The sequence below is a fragment of the Anopheles stephensi genome, chromosome 2 (genome assembly GCF_013141755.1).
Source record: "Anopheles stephensi strain Indian chromosome 2, UCI_ANSTEP_V1.0, whole genome shotgun sequence".
Taxonomy (NCBI): Eukaryota; Metazoa; Arthropoda; class Insecta; order Diptera; family Culicidae; genus Anopheles; species Anopheles stephensi.
This window is the reverse complement of record NC_050202.1, coordinates 21,164,335-21,182,338: the sequence shown is the minus strand read 5'-3', so window position 1 is coordinate 21,182,338 and position 18,004 is coordinate 21,164,335. Positions and strand designations below refer to the sequence as shown.

The 18,004-nt window shown below is 43.5% G+C and overlaps 1 protein-coding gene across 8 annotated transcripts in view; it reads left to right on the top strand.

Annotated features, from left to right (window-relative positions):
- The first annotated feature begins 388 nt into the window (after positions 1 to 388).
- Positions 389 to 18,004, top strand: part of LOC118503503 (bcl-2-related ovarian killer protein) — a 52,772-nt gene continuing 35,156 nt past the window's right edge. For 3 of the 8 annotated variants that reach the window (XM_036036840.1, XM_036036845.1, XM_036036844.1), the window contains exon 1: positions 389 to 1,224. The gene's annotated coding sequence lies outside the window, so the exon portion shown is untranslated. Of the gene's footprint in view, positions 1,225 to 12,115; positions 12,471 to 18,004 lie in introns of those variants that run through there. The other 5 variants (XM_036036841.1, XM_036036846.1, XM_036036839.1 and 2 more) reach the window with 4 other exon arrangements.

Sequence of the window (18,004 nt, the reverse complement as noted above, 5' to 3'; positions counted from 1 at the left end):
ACTGTATAACAATCTATTTTAAGAAGCCATTAATAACATTCATACCCTTAAAATTCAATATGGATGGATAAAATCTACAAATTAATAAAATTGGTTATGACTCGAGTATGTTTTTTTTTATTGTAATTGCGGAACCTGGCCGTATTGCTAGCTCGAGTATGATTTAATATTAAAAAAATATATATTATTTTAATTTTTTTCAAATCCTTTGAAGTTGTTTAATCAAAGCTTAAAATTGCACAATTTTACTCATCTGTACCAACAACACAACAAACCAACATTTCTTTCTCCATTTTTCAACCCCATCATCACGCATCAGCCCATAGTGCTAAGCAGGGGCGCGATCGCACCGACACCGAGGGCGGGTTTTTTCTGTTTTGCGCTTTGTTTCGGTTCAACACGCGTGCCGATAAGACGCGCGCCGCGTTCGCAACGGTTTCGAAGATCTGCTTCGCTTCAACCCCCTTCACCCCCCATCCCACCGAAAGGGTGGAGATCGTTTCTTCGCTTGGTCCGACCACCGGTCCGATATATCGGTGTGGCGCTCGGTGTTCTTCGATGGTGGTTCTGGTTGGTTTCGCGCCCTAGCAACGTGCCCCGTGATTGCAACAGGTGTGTGCGTGTTTGAATATAGCAAAACAAGGGCGAGTGATAAGCCTGGTAGCGTCATACCGTGTTCTGCACGTTACGCTAACCACCCGCATCACTTCACGGTGCTATCGGCAGTGCCAGTGGTCATAGGGTTTTTCGAAGGTTAAAGTGTAACCCACATCGATGCAAATTTACAGGGCAACATTGTGCGTGCGTCATTTTACCACCGAAACGGCGTGATAGTGAGCTATGGTGGTGTTTAGTGATGTATCAAAAATAGCAAAGTGTGCTGTGGGGTGGTCGCTACCGCACGGCGGAAGGATCACCATTTTAGGTGTGTTGGCATGGTGACGCAAAATCTTCGCTGCAATGTGATTAAATGTATCAGTATCGAGAAAGTTAGTAAATCATACAGCCCAAATTTAAGGGCGCGTACGTCGAAGTGAATTCAAAAGTGGCTGCGTTCACCGTCTGGTTCATGTCTGGTTTATGTTATTTACCCAAAAGTGAATAGAAGTGTGGCTGGCGTGAATTACCAGTGCGAGAGGAGGAGAGCGAGATAGAGCAGTATTTAAACAACATTAAAGTGCGACAGGAAAATCAACATCATCTCTCAGCCATATTATCACACCGGTAAGTGACTGTTAGTTAATCAAACATCATCATCACCGTCGTCGTCGTTATTGTCGTACTAAATTATTTATATCTATTTGATTACGGCGTGCGCGCGCGTGTGTGCCTGTCTTCATTCCACTTCATCACTGTGCTGAGTACATTAATCGCGCTTTATTGCAACTATTACTCCACCGGTGAGTGGAGATTCCCGACCACAGACTCGCGTCTCCAAGTGTATAGTTCTTCCCGCTAGAAGTAGACTTGCGAATACCCATCCCAACTTATCCCTCAGGTGTCCCACTTTAGTTTCTCTTCATCGTGCCTCAACAGTGGCAGCAAAAACTATCGCGTGATTAATCGTGAAGTGATGAAGTTGTGATTCTAGCGTCAGGATAAGTTAAGCATATTCTCAGACGACACGAAAAAGTTCGACAGTGCGCCCTTGCCTTTGGTGCACTGTCAATCGGAGCTATTCTAGGATTCGATCGATTCGGCAGTCGATTCAACGCTGGTTGGCAAGGATATTTTTTTTAAGATCATTTTTCGATTTTCTGTACCCATGTAAAGCAATGCATGTCCGATATTTTAGAATTTTTCGCTTTAACTATCAATTTATGGAAAAGCTCATGCGTGTCATATTGTTTAAAAGCTTACTAAAAATGACTTAAAAATTTTGAACGATTTTTAAAATTATTTTCCATAAGTGTTCGTATAGTTATGCTATATTGAGCAATTTTGCAGATGCCAAAAACATTGTTTAAGTGTGTGTAATATTAAATTTTTTCTTCAAAATGTGTGTTTTTGAAATTCTCTCCAACTTACTAGAACATCATGTTTAGCTAGCTCTTCTAGTTCTTCGTTTTGATTCGTAAAAAACAGGTGTTCGTATAGTTAAGTTTAAGGATTGTATAACCTTTTTCTTGTATCATAATTTACTGTACTTGCTGTGACCCGTGAGCATCTGAAAATTTGATCTTCAAATGCTTTTTATTCTTATAAATGAATTTTTCCTTTTTTTATTATTTCATGCAGAATAAAAAACAATTTTAAAGTCTTACTCTGTAATCATTTAAAACCATGTGCTGTTCTTTTGAGATATCTCAACATTTTCTGAACTAAAAAATGGCAGCCGACTTGAGCATTAAGTGCTTGTGTAGCCATCCTATGACCCGGACGGCCCAGTGTTGGAGGTGATAACGGTGCCCATCTTCATACGGCAGGACCGGAGTTCAAGTCCTATCCCCCTAGTGAGGACTGACTTCTCCAACTACCTACGAGATATCATTGAGTCCTGGAAGCCAGAAACAGCAGGTATAATCGTAAGAGGTTGTTAAGCCAAGAAGAGATAGAGAGAGGGCCATCCTATCACAATTGGTAAAAGAGTGTCGTACCCATGACAATTTATCAATTAACATCAATTTATTTATTTTGTTTATAATGCACTGCTCTTAATATTTAACACAGCATGATGCACATGTCTTTTTAATAAAAATTTTCTCAACAATTCTTTACATCTTTTCGTTTTTATCGAAAAATAAACAGAAATTTTGTCTAAAAACTCGACAGAGCTTGCAGCTGCCTTTCCGAAATCAACTCCAAACGGTCCGGTAACGATCGATTCCAGCGATAGTACTCTCGAAGAACTTCCGACTGCACGCTTCCAAGAAGGTTAACAAAGCGGGGAAAAAAGCATTTGAGTGACAGCATCATCAGATAGTGATTTATTCTGATCGGTGCCTGAGCAGAGGCAGGATAATCTCGAGACGTTTTGCAAATGTTGCCGAGTGGGGGAAAAAAGGTGGCGAAACGAAAAGGAAAAACTGAAAAAGAAGTGCATCCGATGCACCAAAACCGATGTGCAGCGGTCGATAACGACACACACACATAACTTTCGGGATTGGTGCAGGATTACAGGAGGATTATTTACTTTTATCATACTTTTATCCCACCAAAAGAAAGTCAGGGGCGTCGTGGGGTTTGAGCGCTGGATTTTCCTTTCTCCCGGCGACATAATGAAGCCTCGGCGAGTTAACTTCATGATTCTGTTCGATTTTTTTTTGGAGCGTGCTGCTTATGGAGAAAAGGAAATAAACTAAAACGATGCTTAAACGGTTGACGATTGCATCAAAAACTCATTGGGGGTAATTTCGTTTTTTAACGGCCAAGCGTCTTTCCTCGGCACTAAAGTTCAATGAAATATGACACTTACTTTTTTGTGTTGAGATTTTAGTTTATTGCACCAGGAAACGATTGGCCCAAAACATAACCTCCAACTCATCACCGAACCGCGCATCAGGGGATTGCGTACCGCCGAGTACAACTTTCTGAAGCACCGTCCGACTGTAAATTGATCCTAAATGCGTTTCGCGTGGGCAAATATTATGTTCGCGGGCGTAAACATCGGGCTGGAGGAGAACTCGGAGCTATTAAGTGCTGGAATGTGCCGGTGAGGAAATATAAACACAGCTGTGTGGAAGCAGCAGTTGCAGCAAACCTACTCGGTCAGCTTCATTAGCAGCTCAACAAGCGATCGGGCTTGGTTGTTTAGAAGAATTTATCAAGAGATCTTCATGTCCTCTCTGGGGTGCTTTTTTTTTTGTTGGCCGCCACTCACCGTCTGGCTGGTCCGTTCATTAATAATCTCCTCCCTTTTCGACTGCAGAGTAATTGAATTGCACGTCTCACTGCACTTCGTCGAGTATCACGTCGAGTACCCACATGCGCAATCGAACCCATCTCATTACCCGTCACTTCCAATCACAGCTTCACAACTTTAATTTATGCCCGTTTAAGTCAGAGTGTGTCGAACAGGCCACGGCTTGACAGACGGCCCGAAGCAATTCTCCATCCAAAAAAAAAAAACCCCCCAAACCTTCTTATCAATTGCGGCGATCGGAAGCGCTTAAGCCATTCACCATTGGCGACCAAGACGAGCACCCGTTATTATTGACAATTAACGAGGGAAAGAAGGGAAAGATGTTTGGCACAATGCTCCGCCAGGGATTTATACACAGCTTTTGCGTGTGGCTTGTTATTTTTCAATCACATAATCACTGCTTCAGGGCACACGGTGGCAATGGCAGGGATTGAGGCGCAAAATTGTTCATCGCCGTCGCAGTAGGCGTGCATACAGCATTGCGTGTCGGTGGAAGATTGGCGTACCTGGCTTGCAAGGATTTTATCTTAAAAGTGACACATTGAAACCTTCAAGACATTTTTCGCCAATTAAATCAAAAGAGAGTGTGGTAATTTATAAATTTAAGGAAAAGTCTGAGATTGAAGCTACTTTGAATGGCGCTTCAGCATTCATGTGTATCCTGGGGATATGTAACGGAACTTGATCGCAATTAAGAGACTCTCTGGCTGTTGAAGAAGGTGGTTGATTACCGAGGTTCATTGCTAGCACCTAGTTCGCCTTCTTTTATTTTGTCAGGCTTGCTGTGCTGCCGTTGGATTGGATCTTAAGTGTGAGAGGAACCTCAAACCAGCCCATTATTCTACTTGCTGATGCCCTATCCCCTGCTGCTTGAATGATCGTATTGGTCAAATTCTGGACTCTTCCAAATTCTGGTAACTCCAGTTCATTAAGTGTTGATCTTCAGGCACTGATTACACTGATCACCACAGCATTGAAACAGTTTAGGGATATAGCTACTGTTTAAAAGAACTATTCTAAATCAACTACCTTACCTCGATACCACTCTTGGTCTAGCGCCGTCACCTGTATCTTAATCCAATATCCCGGCCTTTCTGACGGACGCATCAGCACCATCACTCCATCTCACGTTGGCCGCACCAAGCCTCATTTGTCTATGTGTGGAAGGCCTAACACGACTTTACGGGCCTGATCCTCATGCCATGATCAGCCCACCGGAGGCTCTTCTTTTCCTTAGCACTGACAACCTCGAGAGCTCTCGGACCGGCCATTTCTGGCTTTCTGTGACTTAATTTTACCCGTAGTAAAGTAGTCAGCCCTGCGTTCGGGTAGGCGGTCTGGATGAGTTTTGATCCCCAGTCCGGTCGTGTGAATACCGGCGCCGTTATCGCCACTGTCACTCGACCGGAGGCTGTTGAGAAACCAGCAAGAATGGTGAGATCACTGTATAGGTTGTGCAACTCGTCATTATAGCGATTCCTCCATTGTCCTTCACCTAAGCCTTAAGATATTCATATCAACTACGACTCATAATATTTCGTCCTAGGAAAGAATGACTTCTTTCTTTAAAAATGATCACAATGCAAACACAGTTGCTTATTTCAGGATGCCTCCTTGGGACATACTGGAACTATCATTATCTTCATCGAACGTGCACCAATCGATGAAGATCGTTTGCCTATTCTCCAGAGACTTATCGCCTACTTGCGCCCATGATCATACCCGATGTATTCTGATCAGCAAGACCTGATGTCTACTGCAAAACTTCTAGCACATGAACCGCACTCTGAGCTCACATAGACATCTACCTCTATATAAATTAGCCTACAGATACTCACGATAACTAAGATCTGTGATGGATGAGCTCAGATGGATATCTTTTGTTAGAGAATAGAAAATGTCCTCTGATGTGGCAAACCTTATTTTCAGAGACTGATCATCTAGAAACCATGCTGAAGATCCCCAGCATTGTCCACCATTGTTAGAAAATATAAAAACAGTCAGCAAAGTACGAGACCTTGGATCACCATTTCTGCTACGGATAAATGGAGAATCAGTATGCCAAGCTAGAAGAGATCATTAAACATACATTGCCATCTCTCTTTTCAAACCGCTGTAAAGATCTTTTCTTAGTTTTTCACCATATCAATACCCTAGCCCCGTATGAGAGTACTTAAACTATGAGTAAGGCTTGCGTATTGTACGTCCCTAACCGCTTTGGCAGTCTTTTCTAGATCGGATTCGACTCAACTGCAAGCAGTATGGTAGAAAACCTGTTGCTATGGGTTAATTTGTATTTAATGGGACACAATTGTTCAATGAACACACTCTATTCAGTATTGTTTAAATTTAAAAGAACGTCTCTCCTAAAATTAACCACATCAGGTTCCTCTGTTGAAGACTCTGTTGGATACTCCGTCTCTCGATTATGCACCCGAACAAGAGAAGAACATCTCCAACATTCCTCACACGCTAATCTTCCTTAACGCTGCATCCTATTACACATCTGCGGTCAGCGTGCTTCAAGCTCCAAGTCGAGCAGCAGCCACAACGACTTGAAGGCTATCTGTCATTTCGCGGTTTGTATGACAACTGTAGCTAGGAGCAAAACCGGCATCTCCAATCGCCGGCAAGTGTAATGCATTTAGTTCCAATCCATTTTTCAGCCTGGTATCGAATTTGCGCACGCCGAACATCAAACGAACGGGACGATGCAACAATTCGAAACCGTGCCTCACAGTCGTAAAACTGTCACTCAATCATTCGGACGGCGTTGTGGCAAGAGACTCAGGAGAGGCCCAGAAGCGCAAAACACGCTGCATGTGAATACGGTGGCACGATTAGTTCCACCGTTCATTATGATTGGAGGTTCCCGTTTTCCGTGTTGCGTTCGAGATTAAGCTGTCTGACAAGAGCGAGTGTTTGATGCTCTTTTTGGAGAATGTTTTTGCCATATTCGGAAGGAGTTTTTTTCGTCTATATTGAGGCAAAGAAACGGTACGCCTGTCACTGTGTAAGATATGCAAGCACGTGCAATCATAATTTAATAACTGTTGCCTCTCCACTAAAGGTCGCTCCCTTGAACACACAGACACACGTGTGGTACTGCAATTGCTGCTCAAGAAGGTGCATTCTGTCACCTTGCAACTATACAATGCATGTGACACACACACCGTTTTGCTCACTGCTCACGTCTCCTCAGTTAGCATTGGTCTCACACGCATCGGGCCGCTACGGGTCTCGATCGATACTACCGGAGACCTTGAACCAAAGTAAACAGTTCCGTTTACTAGCCGGCACGGTGAGCGAATTCCTGGAGGAGGCACGGCAAGGCATGCTGACAGCGCGCTGTAATTTGAATAAATATGCACAGGTTGGTGTTGGGATGTCTGTTACGTTCTTGCATCAAGTTGCCACCGGGAAACACATCGGCATCCGCAAGGTGTCATAATTGAAGATGCACTCAGGAGAGTGATGACATTTTTGACAGATGCTTCACTTGATGCCGATCAGATTTGCGCTCGAAACGTAGTTCGAAACCACAATTAAAGCGATGCATTACCACATTGCCCTTTAAGTAGCTAGCGGATCGGTTCTCGTGCAATCTCGCTCCAGCACAACGCCAAACCGAACTCCATTCATTTGTAACAATTATCAGCATTGATCGGCCGGCCAACCGTACGCTGTTCGTTCGTATGCACCCAGCGCTGCTTGGACGTGCACGATCTCACGTTTCTCACATTATCGTTGCAGTCGCAGTAGTCTCGGTAATGGACGGTAACATCCGGTAACATTCTGCCTGCCGCCTTCCCGACCGACCGATCATTACCGATTTTGCCGGTCAGCGTGTATCCTTCTATTTTCCATCTGCAGCGGGCTGCTAATGAAGATCAACGGTGCACACGACGGTGTGTCGATTAGTTTGCGTCGAAGGGCAAAGGGCACGATAATCAGCGGAAAGGGTAATTATGGGAATGCAACACCGAAACGTCCTGATTTATGGGTGGACCGAACAATGCACCGCCGGACCGAGCTAAAGAATTGTCGGCATTGCTGTTTTTTTTTAGATTGGGAAGAAAAAAGTGTGATTGAGTAACTGTGAAAATTTTTCAGGACGTGAATATCTTTGGAGGTTACATTTAAGTGCAGAACCGTGATTTTTGTTGTGGCCTAATGCCCTCAAACCAAGAGTCAGAGGTCGAGCCGATGTAATAGCTTGCTTATAGGTATCACGAAGCCGTACAGCCCTTCCTTACTACGGGGTACCATGCTAGAATCATTTTTGAGAGCAAGTTTTCGATTGTTAGTACAAAGTGAATCCAAAAGATGGCGCTGTCTTTAAGTACACGATTTATAGCAACTTAACGTGTTCAATTTTTTCTACAGAGCGCATTATTCCAAAAATCATAATATTGATGCTGGTTAAAGCGATCACGAACGGCCCCGTCAGTTGCCTATTAGAAAGACATAATATATCGTATAGGAATATCGTTGTTTAATGGGATAAGGAACCAGATGGTATAAGGAACCAGATTACATCAGAATCGATCTGATGGCCTTCAGCTTTCATTGCACCTAGGTGCTCCAAGCTGCTTGTTCCGTGACTGTTGCTACGGCATTATATTCTTCTAAATGTGTCTAGTCAAAGTGAGGGTAAAATGGAGCTCTCGAGGTTGTAAAGCCAAGGAAGGCGAATAGGACTATTGCATTTTAAACTTAACTTAAAGATATTTTATTTATGATCATAAGATTCTGGTAGGTAAAGGTCCGATGCGAATGTCTTTATGTCCCTGGAGTGTATAAAATATTTAAAAAAAAAATTATATTTTGATTCTTTTGGTTTGATTTTCAATGTTTCTAATTTGTTAATTAATTGATTGATTTATGTTACATTTAGGTATATCAGTATACTTCTCTCTCTCTCTCTATTTATTCTACATTTTATCTTACTTTTGTTCTTAACTCATATCGGGTGGTCCGACGGTAAAGATTATTGTGGCGCTGGTCTTCACACGTCAGGGCCGAGGATCAAATCTCATTCAGATCGTCACTCAAGTACGCAGGCCTGACTATCCAGCTACGGGATATATACAACTCAAGAAAAACCAGAAGAGGCATGCCGAGATCTCTCGAAGTTGTAGTGTCATTATTTTTCTACAAATGAAGAAAATATTTTATACAAATAGATACAAATTTAAAATAATTAGAGATAATTACACTAATTAATTAATAATTAATTAGTAATTATTAATAATACTAATAACACCTGATAATTAATAACACCTACTTACAAAATATTGTACTTTTATTATTGCACTCTACCTTATAAAGACTTTACTGCGTTTAAGCAAATCTACCATCTTGTCAATTTTATTCTTAACCGTCCACTGACCCTTTAAAGTTGGGGCGGTCCGGTGGCTGAGGCGACAGCGGTACCGGTCTTCACACGGCAAAGCCGGGGTTCAAATCCGATCCAGACCGCGTCCCCGTACGGTAAGGCTCACTACTTTGCTATGGCTAAAATCTAGTCATAGAACGCCAGAAATGGCAGGCCGAGACCTCTCGAGGATGTAGTGCCAAGGAAGAAGAAGAAGAAGAAGAAGATCCTTTAAAGCAGTTATAATGGCTAAGATTTTAAGAACTTTAATTCAAGTTGCAACCCAGCTTTTTTCAAGTCGTCTTTCCCTTCAAAGTCACACAGACAAACTTGTCTCAGCTGGGGAGGGGGGGCGCCAACATTGGACCATTAAAGTTTCACACTACGTGACATGATGCAACACACCGCATCGACATCTGTACACACCAAAGCATCACACCCTTAAACGATACCGAAACTCGACCACGCAATCGCGATCGTAAGCGACACACACGAAAACCACGCACGGTATTGGTGCAAGGTGCAACCGGGCGGTACAACGCACCGGTGTGCAAGCATTTTGATTGGTTCTAGCCCCTTCACCACGATCATTATAATCTGCTGCACCTTGCTCCGACGCAGCACTCACTCCACCAAATCATGGTGGAGTAGCTGGGGGGGGGGGTTTCCTTCCCTTTCCAAAAAAGGGAAAATCTCCACCCCAAATGCGTTCGTGCAGGGTAATGTTGCTCCAGTTTCACGGTGCACGGCAATTGTGCAATTTAAATTATTTCACATCACCAGCAACATTCGCCTTACGCCTAGCTCCACACTCGGTTCTAGCTGGCTGACACAGCATTCTTTTTGGCGACAGCGCCCTCGGTTTTCCTTTTGCACGCCGGGTTCATTTGTGCGTGGAAAAATGTTAATTGAATTTAAACTATAGCCCACCGGAGTGTGGTGGGGCGGCTTCACTGGCCCGTCGCTCCGTACCTCGAGGGGTTGGATTTTTCCGAGTTTCACCCATTAGCTCACGATGTCACCTCGTTTCACGGCTTCGCTTTCGAACGGCATTCCATCTAACCGATTTATCGAGACGATCGGACCACTTTGTCGTGCGAGCGAGAAGACGCGCTGGCATTCTATCTTGGAGCATAATTGCGACATAATCGTAACCTACCGAATGCTGCCTTTAGTGAACAGCTATCGAGAGCTTGAAGCAAGTGTCAAGCTTATGATTTATTTTTGTAGAATTTATATGAAATTGAAATTGTTTAGACAACATGTATTTGGAAAATTTGTCCTGCTATCTATGGTTGTAACTTGGTGATCTCTCAAGGCATCAAGGCTTGAAATCGGTCAGGATATTGTTTAAAGCTTCACAGATACAGGTACTTATCTATCGGTACTTGAGGCCTTCCAGAACATGTACTCATCATTTTCTATACTCTAAAGAAAATATGTTAAGAAACCAAGATCAGTTCCATTCCAAGCCAACATGCGGTCTACTACAATTTATATAATAGGTCTCTCTCTTTCTCTCTCTCTCTCCCTCTCTCTTTCTCTCTTCTTGGCTTAACGACCTCTGAAGTCTCTTCTTCTTCATTTTCTTCTGCTTATTTCTTGGCTTAACGACCTCTTATCTCATGCCTATCATTTCTGGCTCATTTAGACTTGTTGATACCATATCGTTGGATAGTCAATCCTCACTATGGGGAAACGGCCGAGATGAGATTTGAGCCCCGGTCCTGCCGTATGAAGACCGGCAGGGCTGTTACATCGTGCCGTCGCCTACCTCTTAAGTCATGACTGCCATTTCTGGCTTACTAGACTTAATGATGCCATGTAGAAGGATAGTCACTCCTCACTAAGCGGCGATGGTCCGGATGGGTTTTGAGATTCGGTCCATCCGTACGAAGACCAGATGCCATTTTTACCGCCAAAAGCTTATAGCTAGGGCTAATAACTCTTGCTGAATATTACATTAGAAAAACAGATTAGTAATGTTTCTTATCTTTCACAATCGATTGGTACTTCTTTTTGGCTGCAGAAATATCCGATAAAATCCTCCCATGAAGGTTTGCCGTGAGAAGGGTTCAACGCTACGCGGCATAAATGCCTAATAGGGTTCCCGAACGCACAAAGACCTCGCTTCCAAGAAGCAGAATATTTGTGATTCAGAATTCCTTTCCGTGAACCATATTCCATTCCACTTCGAACCTCTAAGAGTCAAAATCCGCCTATGGGTTTTACAAAGAAAAGCTTATGAGCGCTTCTGAAGTTAGCTGTGGATCTCTTCGAACGATGATACACCAATCCTCGTAAAAATGTTGGTCAACAGCGTGTGGCACTCATTCTGAGTGATTGTCACATGGACGACTTCTTTTCAGGAGAGTAAATTTTGTATGATAAATTGCTTCTTCAAGGAGGTCCGGTGGCCTTTCAACTATGCGTCGTCTTTCTACAAACATCAGGAATGGAGATCAGATCCAGTCCAGAACACCCACATAGTACACAAGACTGACTTTCCAGCTACCAGTAAAATCAAGAACAGAGTAACAGTAACCTTTTTGAGGCTGTAGTACCAAGTAAGTAAGTTAAGCGGACAAAACACCCAGTCGATAAAGCCTTTGTATCCTCGTCAGTTTCTGATGCAATGGGTGTGTCTCTTTGTCCATTTAGAACTGAAATATGCATCCTCTTCAAAACTGCATAGAAGTTCTCCTGATTTCAAATAATTCATTATTGCAAACAGATTAGTTTAAGTCTAAGAATCAGCAATTCTTGCTGCAAAGATCCAGATTAGAGTCACATAAAACATTGAGATCAAAGATTCATTAGAGAACTCATAACACGGCACTAAACGATTAATTTATCTCCTAATATAACCAGTTTCTTATTAAACAAATGTCTACTTAAATGGTTAAGAACCCTATGTACACTCCACACTACAGCTCACAATGAAGCCGTAAGTAATCAGATTACTATTTATTTGCAAGCCCTGCCTGCCTGGACCATCGATCATCATTTCGCCAAAGGAACTATATTAACACGCTGTGTAAACATCTCGACCATATTGACCGAGTTATTGATGAACCTTTCTTGCCCATTTTATCTCCACTATCGGAACTACGCTCCAGCAAAGCAAACCAACTCCTCCATCTTAACCATGCCACGCTCCGGACGGTTCGTAGCAAGCAGGATTCGTTTAATAAAATCATACGTTTCATAAACGAGGCCGATAAGGATAAGGTAAATATTGTGCTCGGTAAAATTGCTTCATTGTTCGACTCAGTTTATGCCCTGAGCGAAACTTACGCTTGCGGTACGCACGCACGCAATGCACATGCACACGGTTTTGAGATTTGCTCCTTGAGATACTCTGGTCGATGGTGGGCAATGCAGCTACGCCCAAACCGCAACGGCATCGAAATTAATGCCGTGTGTCCATAAATTTCCTCCCTAACCGGTACACCGATACCCAGCGTACACGGCGTTGTCTTATATCCACCACACGCAATCCGCGCTCCGTGCGATATTCGATGTTCTCGCCGGTAAGGCGTCTGTACTGGCCCGGTTTCGATTAATACATACCATAAGATGGGGTAAAGCAATTAAGAGTAAATCACCCCTCAGTTGCTGGAGCCGGATTCTCTCGTTAGTCTTCTTAAGAAACCGATGCCCATGGGTCATCTTGGCGGGAAACCTGTTCCGGTCGAGAAACCTTTTTTCTGCGTACACCAAAATGCAGCTAAACCGCTCTGGGACATCCTTTTGGGAGCACACGAGCACCGTGTTTATCGGTACTTTAATTTATCGGCTTACCTTCCGGGTGTTTTCATCGCAAGCATTTTGCGTCGATCCCAACAGCGACGGGATAAATTAGTTAACAGGAATGAATTGGACATCGCCGTTTGTTGCAGTTTCCTTTTTTGATCAATCGACCACATGGTGCTGCTCTGCGGGACTAAAGAAATTGTCACATGCATTACGGACCGTTTAAATGTGGAGGCAGAAATATTGGTGGGCTTCGGAAACGGTTTTTGTTTTAGGGAGAGTCGTTTATTTCTTTATTTCATCATGAAAAATCTCTTAACTACTTAACTTCAACGCGTAATGATTGGTAGCAACGTTAATTCAGCTTCAACTCTTCGATGCAACCAGGATAGATGGGTGCTTGTTTTGAAATTCAGTTGCAAATGTCACATTTTTTTTAATCTACCAAAGTAGGCCTAGCAGTGCAGCCAACATCAGCAAATTGCCTAAATTGCTCGGAAAAAGCAACAGAGTGCCCTTCAAGATGGAAAACATTCTTCACATTTATCATCACTATCACACCAGATTTGGAACGATTCCTGCCCGAACACTGGACGCGCTGACAACAAGTGAGCCACGAAATCCTTCGAACCAACCAGCATCATCAATCGAACTAACCGTCAACACATCCACCATATCGTCTGAAGCGATGAAGTTTCGCCAAGAATTTAAAGACTTTGCACTCTTCAAAGGAACATCTTTCTAAAACCGGGGGGAAAAAAGCTTCACCTCAGCTGATGATCGATATATCCGGCCCTCTGGCCGCGACAACATTGTAAAGCACAATCGCAACAACCCTGCCGCGAGTGCTCCACCAGCGAGACGATGGGAAGTTCCTGGGCAAACGGTGCATCTCAACATGTCCCACAATTTACATGCGTAATGATAGGTATTTGCATGTAATTAAATTATAGTAAATGATTATGAAAAATGTTATAATTAAATATAATCCACTTCCACTGTCAACGGGTGGCACATGCATGCCGTTCGCTACCTGAGCGCTGGTTAAGACTAATCGGCACACAATTGATACACCATTCCGAAGGTGGCGCGTCAGGGAGGACAGGTTCCGGTCGTTAGGGAATCATCATCTTCCCATCGCATCAACACCCGTCACACACATAATGTGAGCGCATCATCATTGACCTAACTCAACAGTCGGTGGTGTGGCGTTATTGCTGCAGGTGTCATTATGGTGATGATTTATACACATATAAATCTAGCGTACCTTCGGCTGCTTGCCATCAAGGCGCTTGGCAAAGGAAAAGGTCCCATACCCATCACGCTCGCAACTCGATTAGCACCACCAGGGCCACCGTGATGGTTCCGAGTGCAATTAGCATTATAATCTAAAATAATTTGCCATAATTTGGATGCGCTTTCGCATCACAACATGCGTGTGATGCACTCCGTTACGAACAGGTTGAGCCTCCTGCCCGACCAATGATCGATTGTGGTGCACGGTTCAATCGGAACCGAAACGTCGCCGTTCGTCGCGACCGAGCGCTGAAACATGAAGCGGCCGGTCAGATGACGTGATTTTGACGTGTCGGGTGCGCACCCTACTCAACTCCACAAGCGTGTCGCCGAGCGCACCTAGGTCTGATCATCATTACGGTCACACAAGTTGTTTGATGGGAGCTTCCTAGCACAGCAAACCCACGAAACCGTTGATAGCATCAACAATTTTAACGAAACGAAGAACCTGAACTTCTTCCCTCAAGGACGCGGCTGAGAAATGTATGACAATAAGAGCTTGCTGATCTGTCCACGCGGTGCTGGTTGCGTAGGGAACCGGTTTCGTTCGGCATTCGTGCCCCCATCGGCTCAACGCTGGTTGGACCACAACGATGTGACGTAAGAAGCTCCACCGCCAATTCCTTCATCCGGCTTCTGAAGAGGGCTGTGGTTTTTGTTTTGCCCGGTTTTGGATAAAAATTCTAAATTATTCCACCAAAACCCTCTGCCTTCTTTGCATACAATCGATTTGGTTTTCGGGCGTACGCAAAACTAAAGCTCGCTTTATCTTGACCAGATAACGCACGGCGAAGAGACACACCGCCAACGGAGTCGCTGCTCGTCGTAGGTATCGCTTGTCTCAGATTGACGTCATTGACAACGATCGGCATGCACCGGAATCTAAATCCGGCCGATCGTATGTCAACTAGCAGATTTAGGTGTTTGCTTTTAATATTAAAATGGTCCCCGCTTGTTGATTTTCAATTTGTAGGTAAATGGGCCAGTTTTCGAAGCGCGAATAGAAGGCAATATTCTAAAAAGGGATTTGGTTCTTGACCATCGCTAGAAGCAAAATCACTTGAAATAGATCACAGATATGGCTCTTTTCTCACAGATTCTCACCGTTTTGTTGTTCTAAAATCGTTTTAAACCTATTAATTGATGTTTCTAGCCCGATTCTTATAGCATGTGGGACTCGACAGCTCACAGAACATAATATTTAACTGCTCCCACCGCCTGTTGAAACAGCACAACATGACAATTTTAAATTCAAATCTCGTTCAAATTATTAAAGGAATCCTCACAATCTTTGGCTATTATTCAACCGTATTCAAATGTCTTAATACAAGTGTAAAGTGCTGAATATAAAAGTTCCAACAAGAGATCACATATGCAATTTGCGAAACATTCTGGTTATGGTCAACCTATATTTCGACATCTTGCTGACTTGAGAAGCCATAATTGTCTCTTCAACAGAATTTTTTAGTATTTTATGTAAACTTATTAGTCAAGAATCATTTAAAGCTCAATTTAACATCTGTATTAATTAACTCACCTTGGGAAGGTCCAAGGCGATAACGGCACCGGTCTTCACACGGGGCAGAACAGGGGTTCAAATCCTATCCAGACCGCCTCCCCGTACGTTTACTACGACTAGTATACTACGGATAAAATCAAGTCACAGAAAGCCAGAAATGGCTGGCCGTGACCTCTCCAGGTTGTAGTGCCAAGGAAGAAGAAGAAGAAATCTTCATAACTCATAAGGGATATTGTGTTGGGTATTAATTATTTTATAGAACATAGAATCGAACTTTACATTTACATCAATCAAGTACTTGTAAGCTAAGAACTCCCAACCAAGAAGTCTGGAGGCCAAGAAGTTAGTTAATATTCTTTGGATTGGGCCAAGGTTAAAGCTACTCTACTCCAAACGCGTCCCCAACTGTGTCAACTTCTCTCTGACATTTCTATTAGCCTTTAGCGAATGACCCGCTGTCAAGGTAGCACGCGTCATAATTAAGCTCATCAAGCAACAGTAATGAGCAGCGAAGATGATTGGTAAACAAATTTGTCATCCATTTACCTACCCCGCACAGTGCCATCATCATAATTCTTTCCCTCGCTTCCAATGATTTCTCTCCCCCTTCCCCTTTCCAAAGTGAAGTACTTTGGAGCTTCATACATTCTACGTAGGTCTCAAAGGTGATTCGTAGCAGCCGAGAGTTGTTCGGCGCTTGTTTGCCTACACGCTCGAACTCCAACGCGCCAACGGACGGTTGGTGGCAGGAATTTGTGCATTCCGAAATTATACTATCCATACCACCATCTACTGATGCTCGGTTCTTCCACATTCTGAGTTCCCCCCCCCCCCTCCCCTTTGTCCGTGGACCTTGTTTTAATTATTTTTATCTCGTAAACATCCGATACACTGCTCGATAGTTGTTGCAGGAAACATTTTTTTTGCTGGAAACCATTCTGTACCACGATTCCAACATCCAGAGTAAAAAGAGAGAGAGAGTAAACAAGTCTGGTTGGTTAAGATTTAAATTTTTGGTACGATTTTCATTACACATCGCTCGGTGGGTAGTTTGCAAACGGGGGAAGAAAGTGTTGGACGAGCGCGGTCGAAGTTGGCGAAGTTTTTGTAGCTTGCTCGCAGCGGGATACCAGTGGCTTTAATGCTTCTCCCGTACACCGTGGTACAGAACAAATTTATCTTCCCATTTTTGGAAGAAAACAAAAACAAACATTAAGAAAATGAGCACCGGTGCTTCGGCTGTCTGCCGGGGTATGCACACGCGGTAAGTCACACAGCGTGGGGCGTGGGTTTCCACAGCACGTTGGAAGCATAAGGCACGCACGGTACACCCAGGGTATGCCAGGGTGTGCCCACCCATCATCGGAGGTCGCCACAGAAGTTAAGCGCTGAATTTATGAGCCGTACACAAATTATCGTTCGAATTATCGCGTTATAAACGAATTGACCCTAGGAGGACAGTTCAGTAAACCTTTATTCACGACTCTTCTCGCCCAACCGGTATGGTCACCACTTATCTATCCGTCATTAACATATGGGTTTTATGTTGCTTACTCTTGTTATCTCGTTCTGCTCTTTTGCTCACTTTTTTTCTGGTGGATAATTTCACCACCATCCATCGGAAACGCATTCACCGGGCGGGTAATGTTGAGGGCTCATTATCCTCATCTGTCTGTCCTTCTGGTGAGCGCTTGGCTGCTCATACATGCATCCCGGTGTATTTTATGCTCCAAAAATAACCGTTGACCTGTATCCTCGGGTTTGTAACCCGTAACCTAGGTGACTTCGAACCGGGAAATGCTGCGGACCGAGAATGACACTCCGATTGGGATGTACAGCAGCAGATGGAGGAGTAATCACAGCTTATATCTATTTCTGAAAATATAGGTCGCCTGATCATGGTTCAACGACTGTACAGGTGTGTTTATCGGGAGCTCGATGCTTGTTCCGTCACTGGGAGCATCATCATTTGAATAGATATTTATTTCCAAGAAAAAACAATCAATCTGCTATTCAATCAATGCTTGATTCCGATGTGGTACGCTTATTTAGTGTGCTGTGTTTATTACAACTGCAATGTGTCACCTACATTTAACAATTAACATGCAGTAATTAAGTGTTCACATTTTTAACTAGAACTGAGCATGAACTCCAACAACTGCAGAGTTTTGTTACGTTAGATAAATGTGTTGTA